The sequence below is a fragment of the Arachis hypogaea genome, chromosome 17, assembly GCF_003086295.3.
Source record: "Arachis hypogaea cultivar Tifrunner chromosome 17, arahy.Tifrunner.gnm2.J5K5, whole genome shotgun sequence".
Taxonomy (NCBI): Eukaryota; Viridiplantae; Streptophyta; class Magnoliopsida; order Fabales; family Fabaceae; genus Arachis; species Arachis hypogaea.
Genome location: NC_092052.1, coordinates 100,783,304 through 100,807,732, shown reverse-complemented (window position 1 = coordinate 100,807,732; position 24,429 = coordinate 100,783,304). Strand labels below are relative to the sequence as shown.

The following is a 24,429-nucleotide window of genomic DNA, read 5'->3' as shown; positions in this document are numbered from 1 at the left end:
GCAAGTAAAGGTATACAAAAATGACAAGGTATGGTTGGAAAATAATCAAATCACATTCTAAGGAAAATTCAATCCAGAGAATTCCAATGAAAGCAACTAAGAAAAAGATAGCACAAGTCCATGTGGCACGAATAAAGATTATACGTCGAATCAAAGCTAACTTCACAAACTCTAACGCTCCCCAAACCCCGTGAATCGCATCACCTATTACTTCTATTTCGGCGAAGAACCCCCAGCGGCGGCTCTGGCGACTGAACGGTGGCTGCGTGGCAACGGTGTCTCCCTCCTCTCCTTCCTTGGATCACACTCTGATTTCCTATCTCTCCCTGTCTGATTCTATTTCTACGTTAGTTTTAGGAAGAAAGGGGGTGAAGGCTGTGTTTCAGAGGCTGAGGAAAGGGAAACAGTAGGTTAGAGTTTCTGTGATTTGGGAATTAGGGTTTCTGATTCAATTTGGGAATTTGGGATTAGAAATTAGGATTTTTATAAAATAATAAGGATAGGTATGAATAGATATTTTGATAAAATTGGGGGTAGAATAATTTTAAAATCAAATTTACTCTATTAAAAATATTTAGGAACATTATTTATCATCATATTGCTAAGTTCAATCAATTATTTCTAATTTACATTATAAAATGAACAAGTTAATTATATTTTGTAAATTACAATTTAAATTTAAATATCAATTTTCTAGATTAAATCATACAAATCTCTATTATTTTTCTTTCTCTGAAACTTTAATTTCAATTTATAAAATAATTAATTATAATAAAAATTGTACATAAATATTAATTGACTTAAACTTAAAGTATTTATAAATATTAATCTAATCATTTCTAATAAAATAATTTTTAGGAGTTCAAATTAATAACATAATTCATTCAAAATAGAATTTATTTAAATTAAATTATACAATTCTTTTTATTTTTCAATTACCAAAATTATAATTTCATTTATACCAAATATCTAATAAAGATTATACAAAAATTCTAATTAATTTAAACTCCAATTATTATGAAACTCCATTTAATTACCTTTAGTAAAATAATTTTCTTAAAATAAATCACAAATAACTAATTATTTGATTTTCAAAAACTAGGGTTGTTACATTCTACCCACCTTAGAAAAATTTTCGCCCTCGAAAATTGCTAGATCAAAATAAGTTCAAAATTAAATCAAAGAAAACAGAATATATGAACAGAAGCATAGGCATTGTCAAGGATGAATATTCAAAAAATTACGTAAGCAATCAGATTCAAAGGCAAGTAAAGGTATACAAAAATGACAAGGTATGGTTGGAAAATAATCAAATCACATTCTAAGGAAAATTCAATCCAGAGAATTCCAATGAAAGCAACTAAGAAAAAGATAGCACAAGTCCATGTGGCACGAATAAAGATTATACGTCGAATCAAAGCTAACTTCACAAACTCTAACGCTCCCCAAACCCCGTGAATCGCATCTCCTATTACTTCTATTTCGTCTATGATAACCCATTAGTGTTCCCATGTATATAAATCATTAGTATTAAGTTGGCCAGACCTAATACCATGAAGTATGAAATGGTAACCTAACAGCATTAATCATCAGTCAGTCATGCATATAAAACTAAAACTCTTGTTACCAGAACAAGTCACTAAGCATGACAGACACTCAGAGTATGCAATGAAGCATAGTCAGTCCATTCCCAAGGCTCTAACAGGAACGAACTGCTCTGATACTATATTGTAACGACCCAACTTCCAATACGTCATGATCGTACCAAAAGTAAGGCGTTACTGACCTGTTTTCCTTATTAACTATTTACTATTAAGCCTTTAGTTCGATATCGCGATTCAATTTTAGTAAAAATACCAGAAATTTTTTTGTTTTTATTAATTAAAATCATATAGCAAACATCACCAAGTAATAATAATCACATAATTATTAATAATAGTAATATTATACGAAAGGATTTAAATAAAATTCAGGTACAACTCCTATCCCTCTGCATAAAACAAAAACTAAAGTAACAAGGGCGAGGGAATTCTATTAAAATAACCTAACTCAAAAACTTATCTCGTAAATAAATACTATAATCGCCCGCAGCTTCAAACTGAGTCTTCGAACCTGTGTCACTGAAAGGGTGGAAGATTTTGGGGTGAGAACAAACCACACGTTCTCAGTAGGGAATGGGAATGCCGTAAAAATAATGATTAACATGCAAAAAATTAACTTTGCTTAATAAACTATCTTAGTCAAACCTTTTGAAATACTTTTTAATCTTACTTTAGATAAATAGTTACTTTCTTTAGATCCCTAAACCCAAAACAAATCTCAATCACAAAATTTGACATATTAAATATTTTTCAGCCACATAATTGATTCTCAGTCACAACAAACAGTTATCAATCATCTCTATACATTCACAGACTACTAGCACAAGTAAGAAACTCAATTAAACACATAAACAAATCACAATAAAACAAACAACACAATCACAGAGAAGTAATATAAGCAAACACAATCAAATGCAAATGCACAACCAATATGATGCATGTCTGTCCTAAGCAGGCCATGAACTCACGTGTCGGTTTACACCCTACAGCCCGACATTACCTAGGAACAAGTCCCAGATATGGCTTCCCTTTGTGTCCTTAGTGCATATGTGTCGGTGGTAAGAATACCACTCCTTCGTGACTACCGGCAGTCGGCGCAAAGCCCGAACCCATAATATACGCACAAGGGGAAACAGCGATCCTCAGTTCGTGGGCGTCCCCGAGATCATTTCACAAACAAAACAGAGATCTTCAGTTCGTGGGTTATTCCCCGAGATCAACATTCAACAAAATAGAGATCTTCAGTTCGTGGGTTTCCCCAAGATCAATACACAACAACACAATGATCCTCAGTTCGTGGGTTATATCCGAGATCAATACACAGCAAACAACGATCTTCAGTTCGTGGGATATACCCGAGATCAACATATAACAGTTAGTAGGTTATTCCCGTAATCAATGATTATCAATTCGTGGGTTTTCCCGCATTTAAAACAAATAACAATTTATAGGTTTTCCCGAGATCAATGATCATTCAGTTCGTGGGTACTTCCCGAATTTAACCAATTATCAACTCATGGGTTTTCCCCGTAGTTAAACAACTAACAGTTGGTGGGGTATTCCCGACTTTTATTGTTTTTCATTATCCTTTCTCAATCTCAACAATCCACAAATCAATCTTCATTCTCTCTTTCCCTTTGAATCCTTAACATATTTTCTTAAACCTTTCTTAACTTTCTCAAGCATTCGTTCGCAAAAATCTCAATCATCAATTCAGTTCATAATCTCTGCTTTAGCAACCTTAAGTCAAGCCAACTTTAAAACTATTTTTCAGTTTAGTCCTCTATCAAAAGACTCAAGAAAATCATTTATTTTAATTTCATTAAACACCTTTCAAAACATAGCCTCTCATTAGAAGTAATCAAATAAAACTTAAATAATCATTTTTCAAATCCAAATCTTCCAAAATAACTTCTCAAATAAAACCTCAAATTTTATAAAATTTCGGCAGCACCTCCCCTAAAACTCGGACTTAGCCACCCTTACGGGTTCCCTCTTTCTCAAAAAGTCTCCCCCTTTCCTCAACAACTACCAAATAAGAGGTTCTCAAATTAGTCAGAAAATTCACAATTTACAATAGCCAACAGTTCGGTCATAACCCACAATTCCCATATAACCCATCAATTCAACTTTCACCTCATCAATTCGTAACTAACTTTCACTTATCATAGGATTCTTTCAAAATTAAACTCAATAAACTAGTATTCCAAGAAACTTGGTGTTGAGGTAATTTGGTCACAATAAAAACTTGACCATCTCTCTTATAATTCTGTTATTGTTTCCTAAGAAAATACAGAAAAATAGCAGCAAGTAGTAAGTTTGATAAATTCCTTAAAATTCCCGTTTTCACCCAATGCCTTTCAAAATTCACAACCTCAAAAAAGACTCTTTTAGCTTTTTATTGAATCAAATTCCAGATTAATACCATGTCATATAAAAAAGTTATGAAGTGAAAAACACAGCCAGGCCTTTTAGAATTCGGTTTCCAAAATCCAGTGAGTTATCCATACTCTTTTCAACATATCTACTTGGTTAAATAGGATATTGACATGAAATTCAAAATGAAGATTGTGGACACAGGAAGCTTGAAAATGCCGTTGGTTTCAGCTCAAATACTTAACAGAATTGAAAGTTAAGTGAGTTAGAAGTTAGTGCTTCTGCAGTAAAGAAACAGAATTTTCTGCAGAAACCATCAATCTTCAAAAATTCATTTCTCCCAAAATACTCATCAATAAATTCTGAATTTTTTATGAGACTCTCAAAACACAGTAAAGTTTCATGCAAAAATATTTTCATTCAAGTATATGACCTGGGATGCTCCCAGAAATTGATTCTTTCTACTGTCATGTATGCAGAAATTCTGCCTTAAGCATTTTCAACAACCTTACTTATCAAAAACCACATTTGAACTTATAACCCTTCCAAAATCACACGTTTAACCTCTTTCCAGTTATTCAAAATTGTCTTCATTGCCAACACAGCCCAAGAACCCAGAATCAATAATTCACACGATGTCAAGTACTTAAGCATCATCAAACCTTTTCTTTTCTACACTATGCCAAGCATAATTTTCCATATACACTCATCATCATTCAAACACACAATAACTCATCAATTCACACCAGCAAGCTCAGCAACAAAAGTAACACCATTTATTCTATCCCTTACAACATTCAGTACGCACAATCATCAAATCAATCACCAACTACAGTTATAATTCAACTCAATTCCATCCATATCAGAGAAAACAATATCAATTACAACTTCAAACACTCACAACAAAGCCCAAAGACATTCGCAGCCTTAACCTGAATTCAATAATCCAATTGAAGCACTAAAACATCATCAAACTTATTCCAAATTTCACAACCTCAAACCAAGCTTATTTCTGTCAATTAGTCTCTCATAACAACAAAACTAATTACATTCACAGCAATAATCAAAACTCAATTCATCAGTTATCCATACCACAGCTTTTCAATAATTAACTCGGCATATTGCAATTTAATAAACTATACTAAATTAATCATTATTCACAACAGCATCTAAATTCAATCATAGCTCAGAATAATCACAACAACTAACTAATTTCAAATGCATTTCAAATCATTCATGTCAATTAAGAAATTCTTAACCATTTGCACTTATACAAATAACTTTGTAGGCATTCTAAATTAAAAACGTTAAATCCCCTACCTCGTTGTTGCTACTTGCAGAAATCAAACGTGACGAACCCCTTTTTATTTTTCATTCACATCAGTAACGGTAGCTTCAACCTCCACCGGTGTTGACAGCAGCAGCTGCATCAACCAAACAACATCTCTGATGGCGACAGAGGCTCAGGCAGCTATGAGAACCAGGACCAGAAGCAGATCCGAGCAAGCCTCCCTTCCAAATCTCCAAAAACAACACCAGTTCCAACAAGGCTCAATGGTGGTAGCGGCTGACTTCAGTGCTGGCGACACCGGGCAGAACGGTGACGGTAAAAGCTCGGCGCGGTGGCTGGTCTTCAGCAGCGGTGGCGACAACAACGATCCCAGTTTCTCCTCTTCGTGTTCTTCTCTTCCTGTAGTAATTCCCGCATTAGCATCACAAGCCCAAAGAGCAGGGAGTGGCAGAGCTCAGCCACGGTGAAGCAGGGCAGCACAACGGCGACCAAGCATAGCCCCTCAAACAGCGGCAGTTTCGACGAAAACGGCGCCGACGACGCGAGCACGGCTGGGCACGGTGGTTGAACCCCAGCTCAGCCTCCGAGCTCTCTGTCTCCTCTGTTCCCGAGTTCCATCTCTCTGACTTTGCTATAAGTGGCGGCGGCTGGCTCTGTGACGAGGACGACGGCGGCGCAGTGAGGGCGACGGCGGCGATGCGACGGCAGCTACCAGACACGGCGCCTTCTCCCTCCCGATCTGGTTTGCGCTCGTCTCTCCCTTTCTCCCCTGGCTCCCTCTGCGAAGGTCCTCTCCTCGCGAAATGGCAGCAGTGTCGCGGAGCTTCGACGGCAGTGACGCGGGTGGCAGCTCGCGGGGCTGACGACGGCGACGGCGAAGAACCCCCAGCGGCGGCTCTGGCGACTGAACGGTGGCTGCGTGGCAACGGTGTCTCCCTCCTCTCCTTCCTTGGATCACACTCTGATTTCCTATCTCTCCCTGTCTGATTCTATTTCTACGTTAGTTTTAGGAAGAAAGGGGGTGAAGGCTGTGTTTCAGAGGCTGAGGAAAGGGAAACAGTAGGTTAGGGTTTCTGTGATTTGGAAATTAGGGTTTCTGATTCAATTTGGGAATTTGGGATTAGAAATTAGGATTTTTATAAAATAATAAGGATAGGTATGAATAGATATTTTGATAAAATTGGGGGTAGAATAATTTTAAAATCAAATATACTCTATTAAAAATATTTAGGAACATTATTTATCATCATATTGCTAAGTTCAATCAATTATTTCTAATTTACATTATAAAATGAACAAGTTAATTATATTTTGTAAAGTACAATTTAAATTCAAATATCAATTTTCTAGATTAAATCATACAAATCTCTATTATTTTTCTTTCTCTGAAACTTTAATTTCAATTTATAAAATAATTAATTATAATAAAAATTGTACATAAATATTAATTGACTTAAACTTAAAGTATTTATAAATATTAATCTAATGATTTCTAATAAAATAATTTTTAGGAGTTCAAATTAATAACATAATTCATTCAAAATAGAATTTATTTAAATTAAATTATACAATTCTTTTTATTTTTCAATTACCAAAATTATAATTTCATTTATACCAAATATATAATAAAGATTATACAAAAATTCTAATTAATTTAAACTCCAATTATTATGAAACTCCATTTAATTACCTTTAGTAAAATAATTTTCTTAAAATAAATCACAAATAACTAATTATTTGATTTTCAAAAACTAGGGTTGTTACATTCTACCCACCTTAGAAAAATTTTCGCCCTCGAAAATTGCTAGAATAAAATAAGTTCAAAATTAAATCAAAGAAAACAGAATATATGAACAGAAGCATAGGCATTGTCAAGGATGAATATTCAAAGAATTACGTAAGCAATCAGATTCAAAGGCAAGTAAAGGTATACAAAAATGACAAGGTATGGTTGGAAAATAATCAAATCACATTCTAAGGAAAATTCAATCCAGAGAATTCCAATGAAAGCAACTAAGAAAAAGATAGCACAAGTCCATGTGGCACGAATAAAGATTATACGTCGAATCAAAGCTAACTTCACAAACTCTAACGCTCCCCAAACCCCGTGAATCGCATCACCTATTACTTCTATTTCGTCTATGATAACCCATTAGTGTTCCCATGTATATAAATCATTAGTATTAAGTTGGCCAGACCTAATACCATGAAGTATGAAATGGTAACCTAACAGCATTAATCATCAGACAGTCATGCATATAAAACTAAAACTCTTGTTACCAGAACAAGTCACTAAGCATGACAGACACTCAGAGTATGCAATGAAGCATAGTCAGTCCATTCCCAAGGCTCTAACAGGAACGAACTGCTCTGATACTATATTGTAACGACCCAACTTCCAATACGTCATGATCGTACCAAAAGTAAGGCGTTACTGACCTGTTTTCCTTATTAACTATTTACTATTAAGCCTTTAGTTCGATATCGCGATTCAATTTTAGTAAAAATACCAGAAATTTTTTTGTTTTTATTAATTAAAATCATATAGCAAACATCACCAAGTAATAATAATCACATAATTATTAATAATAGTAATATTATACGAAAGGATTTAAATAAAATTCAGGTACAACTCCTATCCCTCTGCATAAAATAAAAACTAAAGTAACAAGGGCGAGGGAATTCTATTAAAATAACCTAACTCAAAAACTTATCTCGTAAATAAATACTATAATCGCCCGCAGCTTCAAACTGAGTCTTCGAACCTGTGTCACTGAAAGGGTGGAAGATTTTGGGGTGAGAACAAACCACACGTTCTCAGTAGGGAATGGGAATGCCGTAAAAATAATGATTAACATGCAAAAAATTAACTTTGCTTAATAAACTATCTTAGTCAAACCTTTTGAAATACTTTTTAATCTTACTTTAGATAAATAGTTACTTTCTTTAGATCCCTAAACCCAAAACAAATCTCAATCACAAAATTTGACATATTAAATATTTTTCAGCCACATAATTGATTCTCAGTCACAACAAACAGTTATCAATCATCTCTATACATTCACAGACTACTAGCACAAGTAAGAAACTCAATTAATCACATAAACAAATCACAATAAAACAAACAACACAATCACAGAGAAGTAATATAAGCAAACACAATCAAATGCAAATGCACAACCAATATGATGCATATCTGTCCTAAGCAGGCCCTGAACTCACGTGTCGGTTTACACCCTACAGCCCGACATTACCTAGGAACAAGTCCCAGATATGGCTTCCCTTTGTGTCCTTAGTGCATATGTGTCGGTGGTAAGAATACCACTCCTTCGTGACTACCGGCAGTCGGCGCAAAGCCCGAACCCATAATATACGCCCAAGGGGAAACAGCGATCCTCAGTTCGTGGGCGTCCCCGAGATCATTTCACAAACAAAACAGAGATCTTCAGTTCGTGGGTTATTCCCCGAGATCAACATTCAACAAAATAGAGATCTTCAGTTCGTGGGTTTCCCCAAGATCAATACACAACAACACAATGATCCTCAGTTCGTGGGTTATATCCGAGATCAATACACAGCAAACAACGATCTTCAGTTCGTGGGATATACCCGAGATCAACATATAACAGTTAGTAGGTTATTCCCGTAATCAATGATTATCAATTCGTGGGTTTTCCCGCATTTAAAACAAATAACAATTTATAGGTTTTCCCGAGATCAATGATCATTCAGTTCGTGGGTACTTCCCGAATTTAACCAATTATCAACTCATGGGTTTTCCCCGTAGTTAAACAACTAACAGTTGGTGGGGTATTCCCGACTTTTATTGTTTTTCATTATCCTTTCTCAATCTCAACAATCCACAAATCAATCTTCATTCTCTCTTTCCCTTTGAATCCTTAACATATTTTCTTAAACCTTTCTTAACTTTCTCAAGCATTCGTTCGCAAAAATCTCAATCATCAATTCAGTTCATAATCTCTGCTTTAGCAACCTTAAGTCAAGCCAACTTTAAAACTATTTTTCAGTTTAGTCCTCTATCAAAAGACTCAAGAAAATCATTTATTTTAATTTCATTAAACACCTTTCAAAACATAGCCTCTCATTAGAAGTAATCAAATAAAACTTAAATAATCATTTTTCAAATCCAAATCTTCCAAAATAACTTCTCAAATAAAACCTCAAATTTTATAAAATTTCGGCAGCACCTCCCCTAAAACTCGGACTTAGCCACCCTTACGGGTTCCCTCTTTCTCAAAAAGTCTCCCCCTTTCCTCAACAACTACCAAATAAGAGGTTCTCAAATTAGTCAGAAAATTCACAATTTACAATAGCCAACAGTTCGGTCATAACCCACAATTCCCATATAACCCATCAATTCAACTTTCACCTCATCAATTCGTAACTAACTTTCACTTATCATAGGATTCTTTCAAAATTAAACTCAATAAACTAGTATTCCAAGAAACTTGGTGTTGAGGTAATTTGGTCACAATAAAAACTTGACCATCTCTCTTATAATTCTGTTATTGTTTCCTAAGAAAATACAGAAAAATAGCAGCAAGTAGTAAGTTTGATAAATTCCTTAAAATTCCCGTTTTCACCCAATGCCTTTCAAAATTCACAACCTCAAAAAAGACTCTTTTAGCTTTTTATTGAATCAAATTCCAGATTAATACCATGTCATATAAAAAAGTTATGAAGTGAAAAACACAGCCAGGCCTTTTAGAATTCGGTTTCCAAAATCCAGTGAGTTATCCATACTCTTTTCAACATATCTACTTGGTTAAATAGGATATTGACATGAAATTCAAAATGAAGATTGTGGACACAGGAAGCTTGAAAATGCCGTTGGTTTCAGCTCAAATACTTAACAGAATTGAAAGTTAAGTGAGTTAGAAGTTAGTGCTTCTGCAGTAAAGAAACAGAATTTTCTGCAGAAACCATCAATCTTCAAAAATTCATTTCTCCCAAAATACTCATCAATAAATTCTGAATTTTTTATGAGACTCTCAAAACACAGTAAAGTTTCATGCAAAAATATTTTCATTCAAGTATATGACCTGGGATGCTCCCAGAAATTGATTCTTTCTACTGTCATGTATGCAGAAATTCTGCCTTAAGCATTTTCAACAACCTTACTTATCAAAAACCACATTTGAACTTATAACCCTTCCAAAATCACACGTTTAACCTCTTTCCAGTTATTCAAAATTGTCTTCATTGCCAACACAGCCCAAGAACCCAGAATCAATAATTCACACGATGTCAAGTACTTAAGCATCATCAAACCTTTTCTTTTCTACACTATGCCAAGCATAATTTTCCATATACACTCATCATCATTCAAACACACAATAACTCATCAATTCACACCAGCAAGCTCAGCAACAAAAGTAACACCATTTATTCTATCCCTTACAACATTCAGTACGCACAATCATCAAATCAATCACCAACTACAGTTATAATTCAACTCAATTCCATCCATATCAGAGAAAACAATATCAATTACAACTTCAAACACTCACAACAAAGCCCAAAGACATTCGCAGCCTTAACCTGAATTCAATAATCCAATTGAAGCACTAAAACATCATCAAACTTATTCCAAATTTCACAACCTCAAACCAAGCTTATTTCTGTCAATTAGTCTCTCATAACAACAAAACTAATTACATTCACAGCAATAATCAAAACTCAATTCATCAGTTATCCATACCACAGCTTTTCAATAATTAACTCGGCATATTGCAATTTAATAAACTATACTAAATTAATCATTATACACAACAGCATCTAAATTCAATCATAGCTCAGAATAATCACAACAACTAACTAATTTCAAATGCATTTCAAATCATTCATGTCAATTAAGAAATTCTTAGCCATTTGCACTTATCCAAATAACTTTGTAGGCATTCTAAATTAAAAACGTTAAATCCCCTACCTCGTTGTTGCTACTTGCAGAAATCAAACGTGACGAACCCCTTTTTATTTTTCATTCACATCAGTAACGGTAGCTTCAACCTCCACCGGTGTAGACAGCAGCAGCTGCATCAACCAAACAACATCTCTGATGGCGACAGAGGCTCAGGCAGTTATGAGAACCAGGACCAGAAGCAGATCCGAGCAAGCCTCCCTTCCAAATCTCCAAAAACAACACCAGTTCCAACAAGGCTCAATGGTGGTAGCGGCTGACTTCAGTGCTGACGACACCGGGCAGAACGGTGACGGTAAAAGCTCGGCGCGGTGGCTGGTCTTCAACAGCGGTGGCGACAACAACGATCCCAGTTTCTCCTCTTCGTGTTCTTCTCTTCCTGTAGTAATTCCCGCATTAGCATCACAAGCCCAAAGAGCAGGGAGTGGCAGAGCTCAGCCACGGTGAAGCAGGGCAGCACAACGGCGACCAAGCATAGCCCCTCAAACAGCGGCAGTTTCGACGAAAACGGCGCCGACGACGCGAGCACGGCTGGGCACGGTGGTTGAACCCCAACTCAGCCTCCGAGCTCTCTGTCTCCTCTGTTCCTGAGTTCCATCTCTCTGACTTTGCTATAAGTGGCGGCGGCTGGCTCTGTGACGAGGACGACGGCGGCGCAGTGAGGGCGACGGCGGCGATGCGACGGCAGCTACCAGACATGGCGCCTTCTCCCTCCCGATCTGGTTTGCGCTCGTCTCTCCCTTTCTCCCCTGGCTCCCTCTGTGAAGGTCCTCTCCTCGCGAAATGGCAGCAGTGTCGCGGAGCTTCGACGGCAGTGACGCGGGTGGCAGCTCGCGGGGCTGACGACGGCGACGGCGAAGAACCCCCAGCGGCGGCTCTGGCGACTGAACGGTGGCTGCGTGGCAACGGTGTCTCCCTCCTCTCCTTCCTTGGATCACACTCTGATTTCCTATCTCTCCCTGTCTGATTCTATTTCTACGTTAGTTTTAGGAAGAAAGGGGGTGAAGGTTGTGTTTCAGAGGCTGAGGAAAGGGAAACAGTAGGTTAGGGTTTCTGTGATTTGGAAATTAGGGTTTCTGATTCAATTTGGGAATTTGGGATTAGAAATTAGGATTTTTATAAAATAATAAGGATATGTATGAATAGATATTTTGATAAAATTGGGGGTAGAGTAATTTTAAAATCAAATATACTCTATTAAAAATATTTAAGAACATTATTTATCATCATATTGCTAAGTTCAATCAATTATTTCTAGTTTACATTATAAAATGAACAAGTTAATTATATTTTGTAAAGTACAATTTAAATTCAAATATCAATTTTCTAGATTAAATCATACAAACCTCTATTATTTTTCTATCTCTGAAACTTTAATTTCAATTTATAAAATAATTAATTATAATAAAAATTGTACATAAATATTAATTGACTTAAACTTAAAGTATTTATAAATATTAATCTAATCATTTCTAATAAAATAATTTTTAGGAGTTCAAATTAATAACATAATTCATTCAAAAAAGAATTTATTTAAATTAAATTATACAATTCTTTTTATTTTTCAATTACCAAAATTATAATTTCATTTATACCAAATATCTAATAAAGATTATACAAAAATTCTAATTAATTTAAACTCCAATTATTATGAAACTCCATTTAATTACCTTTAGTAAAATAATTTTCTTAAAATAAATCACAAATAACTAATTATTTGATTTTTAAAAACTAGGGTTGTTACAGAGTTCTTCCGGAATTTTCAGAGTCCGCTCCAGGTACAGGTTTCTGGAGGTGGCAAACACCGGATACTTCAGCTCGCAGTATCGGTTTGCAAACTTAATGGGATCATTGGCAGGGAGGAGCTGGTCAGCCTTCTCCTGCGGGGTAAAGTGTTTTTCCCGCCAGGAGTCATCATGCATGATGTCCAGGATGGACATAGAGGATTCACCTCTTTTTCGTTTGCCAGTTGTTGCCTTTCCTTACCCTTTTCTTTGAGTGTCAGACATCCTAAAAAATAGAAATATAGGATATAATAAAAGCAGAAAAATAAGTAGGCAAATAACAAAATAAGCACACGGTGGCAAAGGAGCAGTAGAATAATGAAATGAGGTGAATAATTGTGCATTTTGGATTATATAGGAGTTAGAAATATGAGAAGAAAATGTTACAATCCAAAATGTAATAGAAATAGAATTCATGTTAATTAGGAAAAACTATAATCATGCCTTGGTTAGAAGGTGAAAGAGAATAGTAAAAAACCAAGAAGAGATGTTAGGAAAATTAGGTTGGTTAGGATTGAAAAAGAGGTTAGAAAGTTGAAAGCAGGGAGTTAGTAAAAAGAAAGTCAGGATAAGTGGCATGATGATCAGTTTCTAAGTAACAAGAATTCACAATTATAAGCAACATTTAACTCATATTCAAACAAGGAATCAAGTTGATGATGATTCATATAGATATGAAAATAGCCAAAATTGGAATTGAATCATCAAAAATGCAATTTATTAACCAGGAAATCGAAAAGAATAAGAAAGCTTGCCCTTGGATTCATGAATTGGTTTGGTAAAAGCTGAGTAAAGCAGAATTCAAATTGCCAAAACCAAAACATGAAGGAAAATCAAAACAGTTTATAGAAATTTTGATAGTATTCCGGCTAAAATTGGATGTTTCTGGGTAATAAACAGCAAGCAGAACAATTCATATGAATTAAAATATAGCTGCAAATACAAATACGGAATATGAACATGAAAAAGCAGTGTAAAAAGTAGCATGCAACAGTAAAGAATAGCATATGAACAACAACAACATAAGAATTGCAAAATTGATAAAACAAGAAGTACGAACAGCGCAATTATCAGGCCTAAATCCACTAACCACATCCTAGTCTACTGAACAACCTAGAATCCACTACAAACATGCATATCTAACTAGCCTAATTTTGAACGTAAACGGAAAACTATGCAACTAACTATGAATTGAAAGAAGAGTGGCATTTTGCAGAAACTGGTAGGCGTATGAACGAAAGTAGGGCAGAGAGATGGCTGAGGGGTAGTGGTGTAGTTACTGACACGGCGGTGCTGGCGGTTGGTGCGGCGGTGGCTGGCTGTCCGGTGGTAAGGGTTTCGGGTAGGGTAATGGGAAGGGTAGGGGTTAAGGGGGAGGGATGGGAGCGGGTGAGGGTGGTGGTGGGAGGCGGTGCTGGTGGCACGGTGGTGGTGGCTGGTCGTGGTGGGGGCAGCGGTGGTCAAAGGAGGAAGAGAGAGAAGAAGGGGAGGGAAGGAAAAAGAAAGGGAGGGGAGAGAGGGGGTGGGTTTCGTGGAGGTTTTGGGCGGTCACTGGTGGTGCGGTGGTAGTGGAGGTTGGAGAGTTTGCAGAGAAGAGAGGGAGAAGAAGGGGTTGGGGGGCGCGATGGGGTAGGGTTTTGCGTCACTGGAGGGTTAATAAATTTGAATCCACGCGAACGCGTGGGGCACGCGATCGCGTGGCTGGGGTGGGATGGGGGTTGACGCGATCGCGTGAGTGGCGCAATCGCATGGAATGGGAAAAGGATGAATGAGGCGGTCGCGTGAGGCATGCGATCGCGTCGCTGGAAATTGTGCGAAACGCATAATTCCAGCGTCGTTTCAGCATAACTCTCTGTCTCCACTGGGGTGCCATGATATCCGCGCGACGCGAACGCGTCGCTCACGCTTCCGCGTGGGATGGGTGTTGTGCAAGTGACGCGTTCGCGTCAGGGACACGACCGCGTGGGTCGTTTTGTGCTAAACGCACAACAGCTGCATGATTCTAGCCCAACTTTCTGGGCGTGGGATCTTTATGCCGATTTCCAGATCACGCAGCCGTGTGAATGATGCGGACACGCGGAAGGTGGTTTTCGCATCTGACGCGAACGCATGAGCAATGCGGTCGCGTTGCACGCCTTTTCTTTTTTTTTTTGCAGGTATGCAATTATGCAGTATGCAATGCTAAATGCAATTGTTATGAATAGCATCCAGGTTCAATAAAAGAGAATATGATATAAAAACAAATAACACCAAATAAAACTGAAAAAGAAACGACCATACCATGGTGGGTTGTCTCCCACCTAGCACTTTTAGTTAAAGTCCTTAAGTTGGACATTGGATGAGCTTCCTGTTATGGTGGCTTGCGCTTAAACTCATCCAGAAATCTCCACCAATTTTTGGATTGCCAACAGCCTCCGGGGTCCCAAACTAGGCATGTGAAGCTTCTGAGTAGCTTCAAACAGGTTCTTAGGCTCCGTTTGGTTAATGTCCATGTCCATCAGAGACATGGACATGGTGGTACGTGTACACCGTTTGTTTGTTGAGACATAAAATTTTAAAAGACACGGTTACACACAGATGCACATAAAAGACATGTATTTAGTGTATCTCTTTCAAGCTGTGACACTAAGACACAACTCATAAGACACAGATTTTTCCAATTCTATCCCTAATTATTTTTTAAAATTCCAACCATTGTCCTTTATCTTTAACACTTGAGTTGTTTTAGTTTGGGGATAAAATGGACTTTTGAATTAAATACATGTGTCTTGTGTATTATCACCAAACATATTATAAAATTTGTGTATCTTTGTGTTCATGTGTATTTGTGTCTTTGTGTCTATGTCTCTATTTTTTTGAGACAACAACCAAACACTGCCTTAGGCTCCCGGGGTGACGAATGTCAGAATAGATTCCAGGATTCCAAACTTTGCTTTTAAATCCGCCTTTGTTTTGATCTATATTTTTCCATCCGGGCGGTTTAGAAATTAGATTCTAATCAAGACGACCAAACGTCTTCCGTGACCCATTCAATTGAACTTGATACCAATCCGTGTATTTTGAGTTGAAGCGTGGAACCTTATTGAACCTTGTGCACCAGCTCTGAGTACGAGCCATTTCCCTCTTACTCTTAAAGCCGCAGAGAGCTCTAAGCTGGCCATCTGTCTCAAGTAAACCATATTCAAGTGGAAAAGTAAAGAGAAAGGTTAAGGATTGTACCCACTTGAAGCTTGTATTAGGTGGTAATGGCCTTGGGATAGGTGTTTCCAATGGTTCTGTAAGCTCAACTCCCTTGTAATCTTCTGTGAATTCCTCCACTTCTTTGCAAACTTCTTCACATGCATCTGTGTCCTGATCAAAGTCTTCAATGTCTTCCTCATCACTTAAGTCATAAGCTGGAGGTTGAGAGAAATCTACCTCGACGTCATCTTCGTATTCACTTGGATAAGGTTCTTCAGGCTCAAGGAATTCAGTTGCGGATGTGAGTTCGTGAGTAGGAGAGCTTGAGGTAAGATCGTCACTGCCCATGGAATCAACTTCTTGGTCTGTTCCGTCCAATTTTTCACAAAGTATATGCTGTGGAGGTTGTGCACTGTCCTCCTTGACATCAATCCTTTATGGCTCTTGATTCCCACAGCGGTTCAGCGTCTCCTAAATCTTCAACCACTTCTTCCTCTACAACTATTATGGCTTCCTCTACTTGTTCCAGTACAAAGCCATGCTCCTCATTGTCCACCGGGGTCTCTAGTGTCTCCTTCATGCCACGCTCTTCTTTTGATTTCCCACATACAGCTATGGGAGTACTTTGAGTTCTCAGATGTCGAGAAGCTATTAAATTTACTACCTCAGTTATGGCAGTAGTGAGTTCCAGTACACTCTTTTCCATCATTGCTTGCCCTTGAAGAAGAACACGCAGTCTGTTGTCCATAGGAGGTTGGGGTGGGTGTGAGGGTTCATTGGTTAGGAAGGGGGGTTCAGAACAAGAATGTGGTGGTTCTCGGGAGTAATCGGATTGGGATTGTGGTGGATAAGGGTCATATGGTGGCGAATGGTGAAAAGGAACTTGTGAGTGTGGTGGTTCAAATCTACGTTGAGAGGGTGGTCTATAAGCACATGGTGGGGCTTGTTGGTAGTTGCAAGGTGGTCCACCATATCTATCAACTTGGTATGCATTGTAGAATGGTCTCTGTCCATGATATCTTGGAAGGGGTTGTTGCCTAAAAGGGTGATCAGATCCTCTTGGCTCCATCCATCGTTGATTGCGTAGACCTTGATGCATATTCCTATTATTTTTTTCACTCCTTTCAACAATATTAGAACCAAACTCAAAGCGAGAGGGGTGAGAATTCATAGTAGTTAATAGAAATAAAAGGAGAAAATAAATAAACAAGCAAAAGAAAAATATTTACAATAACCAATAATAAGGCACACGTTTGCAATTCCCCGGCAACGGCGCCATTTTGACGATAGGATTTTTGCTAGTAAAGAATTTTATAAAAATAGTCGCGTTGTAGATATAGTTTCTAAACCAACAGAAATCCCTTCGTACAAACGTTTTGGTTGTCACAAGTAACAAACCCCTAAATAAATTGATAACCGAAGTATTTAAACCTCGGCTCGTCTTCTCAAGGAATTGCAGGGAAGTATGTTCTTATTAATGGTTATAAGTCTTGTAGATTGGGGGTTTTGAAAGTAAGGAAGAAGTATGACAAGTAAAATAAATAAATAACTATAAAATAAAACTCTTGGCAAGGTATAAGAACTGGAAGTCCTATCCTAGTTACCCTTATCAATGGTGATGAGAATTGGATTCTAATCCCACTTAGTTAACCTTTGCTAAACAAAGAAAAGTCAAGTGAACTAATTAGTTTGATCCTCAGGTCCTAGTCAATTCCTAAGGAAAGACTAGATTTATTGGAATTCAAGTCAATTAGCAACTGTAACAATTATCAATCACGATGAGTTTGATAACTCAAGAGTCACCAATTACTTAACCAAAGCCAAAAGGGAAGAAATTATACTTGAATGAAAATAATTTGGATAAATCGAGAACATTAATAAATTAAAGAAAGCAATCATAAGTCTGAAATACCTCAAGATATTAAATAGAAAATCAATTGTAACATGGAAAAATTCATGAATTAAATTGAGAAAATAATAAAAGGGAATATTGAACCTGATAAAAAGGGATAATCATGAAAGCGAGAAAAAAAAATCCTAAATCCTAATCCTAAAAGAGAGAGGAGAGAACCTTTCTCTAAAAACTACATATAAATCATCAAAAGTAACTAATTGGAGATCTCTCCATGAATAGATACATTCCCCCACTTTATATCATCTAATCTGTGCTCTCTGAACTTGGATCTGGGCCAAAAAGGGCTTTCAGAAATCGCTGGGAGCGTTTTCTGTAATTTCTGGTGCGTGGCGTCTGTCACGCGGCCGCGTGGGTCACGCGGTCGCGTCATCTGGAGTTTTCCTTGTAACGCGCTCGCTTCAGTCATGCGTCCGTGTCACCTCTGTTCTGCTTGAGACGCGCTGCCGCGTCAATCACGCATCCACGTCGCTGCCTTTTCGCGCTGGGCATGCGGCCGCGTCGTCCATGCGTTCGCGTCGCTGCCAGTTTCTATAAAAACTCCATTTTGTGCTTTCCTTCCATTTTTGTATGTTTCCTTTCCATCCTTTAAGTCATTGCTGCCTTAGAAGATCTGAAACTACTTAACACACAAATCACGGCATCGAATGGTAATAAAAGGTAATTAAAATAATTATTTTTAAAGCATAGGAAACATGTATTTCACATATATCACATAATAAAGAAGGGAAAGTAAAACCATGCAGTTTACATGAATAAGTGGGTGAAGGATTGAATAAATCTCTTAAATTGAGCATAATATCTATCATAAAATATGGGTTTATCAAGCTCTTCTCAGAACAAAACCTCTATTCACTGGTTTTCTCTCCTTGGTTTTTGAATGAACAGCAAACCTCTTTTATCTCCTTGCATGTTGTTGGGTCCTTCTTCCAAAGTCAACACCTTGAGCCTTGAGCTTCACCAACCCCCAGATTCACTTTTTCTCAATAAACCTTAGAGTAGAAACTCTCCTTCTGACTTCCTCACCTTGACCGAAAGTCATAAAACAATAACCACAAAAATCTTCCAATGGTCAACTTAATCTGAGCCCTTGAAAACCAACTTGATCCCCAAGACATGTTTGAGACCGTGGATTCACAGCAGAGAGGAACAGAAATCCTCTTTTCCATATAGCTCAAAATGGAGATACAGAGAGTTGAATATGAAGAGAAGAAAGTTTGTTGCATGTAAGAGGAAATGGGTTACCTTTAACCTAAGCTGGATTTGGTTTGATCTTGTTGATTTGACCTCAGCCTTTCTTGCCTATCCTTCTCTTTCTTTCCTCTTCTAGGAATAGCTTAGGAGCTAAGCACTTTCTCTTGCTTCTGTGATTTGACATGGTCAAAGGGGAGAAGAACGTTGCTTTGGTAAAAGCAAGTGAGAGGGAATGAGGACTTCAATCTTGTATGAGAAGCTTGGATCAACTTGAATTGATGGACATGGGCTTGGATCGGATCACTTCTTTTTGCCCGTTTTGATTTTTCAGCCTTGTTTCCTCATGGGCTTTGTTTATTTATTGACCCACCAGCCTTGCTATATTATTTTCATACCAATTTGGGCTGCTGAACTAAGTTTTGGCCTGCAACATATAATAAATAATTAGCAACATATAATTATTAACACTTAACACTAATTATTTATTTTACCCAAAAATAATGTTTGTCATCACTAATTAATTTAGTTAATTTCTTAACTCAACAATCTCCCCCTTGATGACAAACATGATTTAAGCAATAATCAAAAGGAAATGAATTTGAGTAAGATTTAGAAACTCCCTTTGATTTTTGTCATTTGCTTTTTTGTTGCTCCCCCTTTCCTTTTCAAGATTAGCTCCCCCTGGATTTATGCTTTCCTCGTTGTTCTTATTTTACATTGTACTTAAAGAGAGCACAATAAAGAGCTACACACATTTATCTTGTCTAAGGGATATCAAACAAACAACATCACATAATCAGCCCAACATCAAGCTAATATCAACAGCACAAAGATTCAACATGTGAAAGTAATTTTTAATGCAGCAAACAGACAAAAATCCCAAAAGAAATACTAGTAGCTGCAGCAATGCCAAAAAATTCCTAGGACACATTTACCATCCTATTATCCTATTGCTATTACTCTCCCTTTTGTCATCAAGGGCGGATAATATGCAAGATCAACAAAAATAGCACCTTATAACCTGCAGAAGGGAGTTAGTGCACAGTCCTAATGAATTAACAAAGGTGCAATGTTATCCAAAGTTATTACAGTCATCCAAGAGAACAAAACAGTTCAACAGTAGTAAAAGAAACAGAATTCATGAGTCAAAATGAGCAGACAGTAGCAGCTTCATGAAACTATTCTTAGGCATCCGAACTATGTCCCTCCGAATCAACTTCTTCATCAGCATCAGTGGCAGGATCTTCATCCTTTTGAAGGTTATCAATGAAAGTCATGAACACAGCCACTCTATCTCTTGACTTACGGAGGAAATTTTCGCGCTTGCTTGCTAGCTTCCTTTGCTCTTTGTTCATAGCAATCAAGTGATTTGATTGGGAGACAAACTCCTGAACAACATCCTTGACAACATTCAGCAGGGCAGATTTCTGGCCAGTAGAGATGGAAGTACCCTCGGTGGAAGGAGGAGGAGATTTCTCAGGGATAAAGTCATCATCATCATCATCATCCAATACCACTCTCTCTGAACGAGTGGGTCCCTTTTGCTGTTTCACTGAACCACCTCCTTTTAGATATGAATGTCGCTTAACCTGAGGATACAGACAATAATGCCAACACAACAATCTAATGTATATACATGCTTATCTAGAATTCTATGGTTGCACAAAAGTCTAATAATCCATACAAGCATATATTGCAAACTATGGTAGCATGTAACAAACAATTTACCAGCACAACATAAAGTTCAAATGACTTAAAGTCATCCAAGTTTAGTTCACAAACAAGTCAGCTAAGTTTCAAATACAAGACTAATCAAAACTAAAATCCAATAATCTCAGTAAGCCTTATGTCTTATCAAGCTTCATATATACATTTTTCTCCCCTTTTGTTATCAAGGTGGGAGAAATACAACAAAACAGAACCTGCAAAATAGAATTCTCAAACAAGACATTAGCACAATTAAAACAGAACTTGCAGTTTTCCAAAAATTGAAATGATGATAATGAGAAATGTTAAAAGACCTGCACAATACATGAATAGGTTTGCAATTGCAGCAAGTTAAGAGTGTTCTTGGAAAAAGAAAGTTCAGAACCCTATTCCAAGAAAGTTCAGAGCCCAAAAGATAAAATTCAGAGTGATGGTTCTTCTTCTGCCCAGAATTGTCTCATCCAAACCTATGAGACAAAGACTTCAACAAACACATCAGTAATTTTCAAACAATGAATCATAGCTTAAAATTCCTAGGCTAGTCCTAGGCATGCAGAATCTGTCCTCAGCTAATGGTTTTATGAAAATATCTGCTAATTGATCCTCTGATTTAACAAATTGAATACTAATATCCCCCTTTTGGACATGTTCTCCTATTGAGTGAAATTTCACTTCAATATGCTTAGTCCTAGAGTGCAAAACTAGATTTTTAGAAATATTAATGGCACTCATATTATCACACATCAAGGAAATATTTTCAGCATTTAATTTGTAATGAGCAAGCTATGTTTTTAACCATAAAAGCTGAGAACAATAAGAAGAAGCAGCTATATACTCAGCCTCTGCAGTGGATAAGGCCACAGTTGGTTGCTTCTTACTTGACCAAACATTTAAGGACTTTCCAAGGAAGCAACATAAACCTGAAGTACTCATTCTATCAACTCTATCACCAGCAAAATCTGCATCACAATAACCAACTGCAGAAAAATTATGAATCTTAGGATACCAAAGACCAAAATTGGATGTGCCATGAACATATCTAATGATCCTCTTAACTGCAGAAAGATGTGACTCTTTTGGTTTGGATTGGATCCTAGAACACAATCCAACACTTTGCACAATATCGGGTCTAGAGGAAGTTAAGTACATAAGAGAACCAATCATTCCTCTATACCTAGTCTCATCAACATCTTTCTTAGTTTCTCCCTTATCTAATTTTGAATTAGGATGCATGGGAGTACCCATGGGTTTGGCATTTACCATACCAAATTTCTTAACTAATTCCTTGGCATACTTCTCTTGATGAATGAAAATATCATTTTCAGTTTGTTTAATTTGTAGCCCAAGGAAAAAATTAAGTTCACCCATCATACTCATGTCAAATTCACTTGTCATGAGCTTTCCAAATTCAGAACAAAGGGATTCATTGGCTGATCCAAAAATAATGTCATCAACATATATTTGGACTAGAATAAAAGAATCATTAGAATTCTTGATAAATAGAGTTGTGCCAGTGGTGCCTCTTTGAAAACCATTTTTCAAAAGAAAAGAGCTAAGTCTCTCATACCAAGCTCTAGGAGCTTACCTTAGACCATAGAGAGCTTTAGATAATTTGAAAACATGATTAGAATGCTCTTTATTTTCAAAACTAGGAGGCTGCTCCACATACACTTCTCTATCTATCACACCATTCAAAAATGCACATTTCACATCCATTTGATATAATTTAAAACCACAAAATGCAGCATAAGCTAAGAGAAGTCTTATGGCTTCCATTCAGGCAACAGGGGCAAAGGATTCATCAAAGTCTATTCCTTCTTCTTGGTCATATCCTTGTGCCACCAGCCTTGCCTTGTTTCTTGCAATGCTACCATCTTCTCCCAACTTGTTTCAAAATATCCACTTGGTGCCAGTCACTTTCTTTCCACTTGGCCTTGGAACCAAAGTCCATACTTGGTTCTTTTTAAACTCAAGAAACTCATCCTCCATAGCTTTAACCCAAGAGGGATCACTAAGTGCTTCCTTGACGTTTTGAGGCTCTATTTGTGAGAGAAGGGCAATGTTTGATCCTTCATTTGCCTTTCTAGTGAAGGACCTTGTTTGCACTCCATGAGAGATGTCCCCAATGACAAATTCCTCAGGGTAATTCTTCAAGAATCTCCATTCACAAGGTCTGGTTGATTTGGAGGCAGATTTAGTTACAAAGGGATTCTGGGTGCTGCTGGCTTCAGGGTTTCCTTCAGATTCATGAGACAAAATGGAATCGTCTCTTAAATTTTCAGCAACAGCAGTTTTTGGTTCAGCTTGAACAGAATTTCCATTCTCTTGATTTTGTACAGGTTCAACTTCCTTTTGAGCTTGATTTCCTGCATCACAATCTTCCAAAATGCTTTGTACCAAGTTAGTATCACAAAATGTAACATGTATGGACTCCTCAATAATCATAGCATCTTGATGATAAACCCTATATGCTTTGCTAGTTGTGGAATATCCTACAAATAAACACTCATATGCTTTTGGATCAAATTTTCCCAAATTATCCTTGTTATTTAAAACAAAACATTTGCATCCAAAGATGTGCAAGTAGTCTAAGTTTGGTGGGTATCCTTTCCAAAGTTCATAAGGGGTTTTCTTCAAAAATTTCCTTATGATTGTTCTATTCAAAATATGGCAAGCCGTGTTAACCGCTTCAGCCCAAAGGAATTTTGGAACATTGCTCTCACAAAGCATAGCTCTTGTCATCTCTTGTAAGCTTCTATTTCTTCTTTCCACAACACAATTTTGTTGTGGTGTTTGGTGCACGAAATTGTGATCTCATGGTAACGGCGCCAAAAACTCTGTACGCACGTCTTAATAAATTGTTGTTCATTCACAACTTCGATACAACTAACCAACAAGTGCACTGGGTCGTCCAAGTAATAAACCTTACGTGAGTAAGGGTCGATCCCACGGAGATTATTGGTATGAAGCAAGCTATGGTCACCTTATAAATCTCAGTCAGGCGGATATAAAATAGTTATGGAGTTTTCGAACATAAATAATAAATAGATAGAAAATAAGGATAGAAACACTTATGTATATCATCGGTGAGAATTTCAGATAAGTGTATAGAGATGCTTTCGTTCCTCTGAACCTCTGCTTTCCTGCTGTCTTCATCCAATCAGTCTTACTCCTTTCCATGGCTGGCTTTATGTAAGGACATCACCGTTGTCAATGGCTACTTTTTATCCTCTCTGGAAAATGGTCCGATGCGCTGTCACTGCATGGCTAATCGTCTGGAGGCATCACCCTTGTCAATGGCTGCATCCCATCCTCTTGTGAAAATGGTCCAAATGCTCTGTCACAGCACGGCTAATCATCTGAGGTTCTCGATCATACTGGAATAGGATTCACCCTCCTTTTGCGTCTGTCAGTACGCCCAGCACTCGCGAGTTTGAAGTTCG

The 24,429-nt window shown here is 37.3% G+C and overlaps 1 long non-coding RNA gene across 1 annotated transcript; it reads right to left on the bottom strand.

Annotated features, from left to right (window-relative positions):
- Nucleotides 1-1,909: 1,909 nt before the first annotated feature.
- On the bottom strand, nucleotides 1,910-6,379 carry LOC140180979 (uncharacterized). The gene is made up of 2 exons (XR_011875395.1): nucleotides 5,298-6,379; nucleotides 1,910-2,120 (listed from the first exon to the last, which is right to left on the bottom strand). It is a non-coding gene; the product is annotated as an uncharacterized lncRNA (long non-coding RNA).
- Nucleotides 6,380-24,429: the final 18,050 nt, after the last annotated feature.